The 3,709-nt window shown below is 35.8% G+C and overlaps 1 long non-coding RNA gene across 1 annotated transcript; it reads right to left on the bottom strand.

Annotated features, from left to right (window-relative positions):
• Positions 1–743: 743 nt before the first annotated feature.
• On the bottom strand, positions 744–2,492 carry LOC149818471 (uncharacterized). The gene is made up of 3 exons (XR_016427391.1): positions 2,460–2,492; positions 2,295–2,386; positions 744–825 (listed from the first exon to the last, which is right to left on the bottom strand). It is a non-coding gene; the product is annotated as an uncharacterized LOC149818471 (long non-coding RNA).
• Between the last annotated feature and the right edge of the window lie 1,217 nt (positions 2,493–3,709).

Here is a 3,709-nt window from a genome sequence, read left to right as displayed (position 1 = left end):
AATTTGGCTTTGAGGATACAACTGAGCTTGGCCTGCTCATGGAGTCTAATCTACAACGTGTTGTCCAACTAAACTGCCTGGCACAAATCACTTTAGATAGTACCTTTAATAAAATGAAAGGGACTCACACTAGGTTAAAAAATGATAGAGAGAGAGAGAGAGATGGATAACAGGAATAAAAGATAGGCTTCAGTTATTATAGACTCGATCCCAACAGCCAATAATTGAGTCAAACGGCATCTACGGCCTAAAAAGGAAATTAAATGGTCTAAACAATACTAAAAAACCTAAAAACATCTACAGAGGAGGTGACTAGTCAAACGATCAAATGAGAGGAAACAACTAGGCCAATCAATCTTGCATGAAGTACATATCCTTATGTTAAAATCGATGTGAATCGGCTGATATGAATTGAATCTCCTAATTGGAAACAGCAACACTTAAAAAGTCACTTGCTCATGCACAGATATCTTGATAAATTAGATCAGTCAATATCAAGCATGCACTAAACCTTTCAATGAATTGCCGTTTATCCAGATCTCCAGTGGAATTATTTCATCATATAAGCCCTCAAAATTTCGTCAGCATGTACAGAATTTAGATGACAAACTAAATAAAACTAATCCAGTTATTATCATTCAATATTAAACAATAATGAAAAACACGACGGTTAAAAAGGTATACGGAATGCACACTCATGTTCTATGTTTCTTCTTCTTACTAGGAGAATTTAAATTCAAGTTTCTTTTCCCTTTGCCTGACCTTTTCATTCCACTTACAAGCTCTGTAACTTCAATAGAATTTGAAGCCGGCTCTTCCAAAATGCTGCGATACCAAGTTGACAACCACCAGAGTAAGATGAATTTATTCAGCAAAAATTCTAGTTGGCAGGCAGAGAATTGCCTTTTTTTATATTTTTTGAGAGGAAACCCCAGTTCAGGTGGTGGGGCCCGGTAGAGATTGATGCTCTGCCGTATGGCTCACTCCCAAGCACATAAAATCCCTCCAGGGAGCTTGATGCTTGGGCTTAAAGCAAGGGATGCACACCCTGGGTATCACAGTTACAAATCTCATTCTCAGGTTAAAAAATTGAGTTTTCCTCAGGAAAATCTCTGTAAGTTGAAAATTTATACATTCATTACTAATATAGAGCAATCCTAGGGTGCTCCCGGAGCACCTACTAGAAATCATATTTGTAGGTTGCATCTTCTCAATCAGATCTTATAGATGTACTTAAAACAGTGTATTTGATAGGAATCATGTTTTGGATCATGTTCAAAATAGGCTTTTTTAGTCATAAAATTTTGGTACCTTGTGAGCCATTGATTTTTGAAGATCTTAAAAAAAACTACATGTATGACATAATCACATGATCCAAACATTTTTTTCCACTAAATAAAAACTGTAGATCATATCTATAGGGTCTGATCAACGAAAAAAGCACTCAGATTTTGAAAATTTGAAGCTTCTACTAGGTGGCAGTAGGTGATCGGGGAACACCCTATCATTATTAATATAGAGTAATGCTTCGGGAACACCTACTCCCTCCTACTAGAAAGCAAAGTTGTAGATCATATCTATAGGGTCTGATCAACGAAAAAAGCACTCAGATTCTGAAAATTTGAAGCTTCTATTAGGTGAGAGTAGGTGCTCTGGGAGCACCTTATATATATATAAATATATATATATAGAGAGAGAGAGAGATTTTGAAAATGAGGTAAGGGGCGTTTACAAAAATACTATACAACATAGGTTACTTTGAGCAATGGGGTGAAGGGCATTTACAAAATACCATATAATATAAGGTAGTTTCAGCAATGGGGTGAAGGAAGTTTAAATGATACACAACATATAACACAGTTTCCCTTTAAAAAAATATGCATAAGTTGTTTAGAGTCTAATCGGCTACTTGAATAGTACCATACCAAATGTGTAGGGGAGGGAAGGCCCTCTCAGCTGCTATATAAAACGAGGGTGCCTCCCCTTCATTTAGTGAAAAGCCATTGCCATCGGTAGTCAGCATTCAATGCTGCCTGACATGCGCCATTCAATGCCAGCTCAGCTCAGCATTGAATGATTGCTGACAAAAAAAAAGTTCACACCATCAAAAGAAGCAGCATGATTTTTTTGTATATTTCAAAATCTTACAAAAAATCGTGAGGGTTTTAGCAATATTTTTAAAATATCGCATTTTTTTTTGGTATATATCGTTTTGTGATTATATTGAAGCCTTTGTGAGCCAAGCAGAGAATTAATTAATTATTGGAGATTTCTAACAAAAATCCATCTATTACCTTGATTTCTTCTCAGCTTTTTTAGAAAGAGATCCCTCAACAATCCTTGCATGATACTTATGGAAAGGAGCACTCCCTTTTCTCTTTTCATCCTAGAGATATTAGAACAGTTGGTGAGAGAAGATGGCTAGTAAACACAAAAAAAAAAGAGAAACACTAGCACACCTGGAGAAAAGATTCAAGTGATGCTTGGTCATTTAGAGAAAAAGCAATCTCATCCCTTTTTTTCTGTACAAATTCTATGTTCTGCTCAACCTATATCATAGGAAAAAGAAAAAGGTGAGAGAATTGCCAAATTAATTTGATACTTGAATGCTGAAGAGCGCAGAAGATGGCAAGTCTTTAATTACAAGAAAAGCTCATTTTCATACTCTCCCGTAATTTAAGCTTGAATGAAAAAGAAAAAAGCAGACATCATCTCTTTTCATGAATATTTGATGTCAGATTATGATATCCAGAAACTTCAAGAGCATGATATTAATACAAAAAAAAATATGTGAAGATGATATGTCCATCACGAAATCCACTACTAGTGCATCCTGCTTACAAAGTTTGCATCTGTAGAATACCATTATATACTACAATATGAAACAATCCTAAAATATTCACTGATGTCAACTAAAAACCAAGACTATGTTTTAGTTTAATTTTCTTTTCCTTATTTCATCAATTAGTTTAACATTGGTCACAAAGAGCACAACAGAGGATGTTTCAAAAATCATCCTGCTACTTTCATTTGGACATTATTTTGGGTGTTGCATGGAATCTGGTCCAGTCTAGGAAATGTCGCAGATCGCTGAAGTGTAAGTGCATATCACAAACACCAAAAGGGATTTGTTTTAATTTTATCAGCAACAAATACTTAAAATGATTTTGGGTAAGATGCTGGGAGCTGGCCCTGCAGCAGAGTGTGCATTTGGCCAGCGGAGTGGGATTGAGGAGTGATGCTAATCCCACATCTCAAGATCAAAACCAGCCATGTGCCTGTGTGCAAGCTGATGCAAGCGGTTGTAATGAAGTATGTGGAATTACAAAAGCAAAGTGCAAAAGCACATAAGTGGACAATTACAAAGAAGATAGACAAGCACAAAAGTGCATAGACAAAAGTCCACTAAAGGACAATACAAAGAGTCAATTAAAAATAAAATATTATTGAAAATGTGCTTTGGGAAGCCATGAAAAAATATAGGGGGAACACTCCCCTATTTATATACAAATACAAGAGGGAGACCATTGGGAGCTCCCTTTCAAAGAGACGTTGGGGAGCTCCCTCGGTCATATTTTTTTACTGTTGGGGCCCCTATCGACTCTATAGAGTGGGGCCCAATGACATGATAAAATAGAAATAAAAAAAGAAAATGAAGACAAAAATAAGAAAATGAAAAAATAATTGTTTCTAATAAACAACTATAATT

The sequence above is a fragment of the Nuphar pumila genome, chromosome 13, assembly GCF_984573655.1.
Source record: "Nuphar pumila chromosome 13, dmNupPumi1.hap1.1, whole genome shotgun sequence".
NCBI lineage: Eukaryota > Viridiplantae > Streptophyta > Magnoliopsida > Nymphaeales > Nymphaeaceae > Nuphar > Nuphar pumila.
Note: the sequence above shows the minus strand (reverse complement) of the source record. Positions and strands in the feature narration are given on the sequence as shown.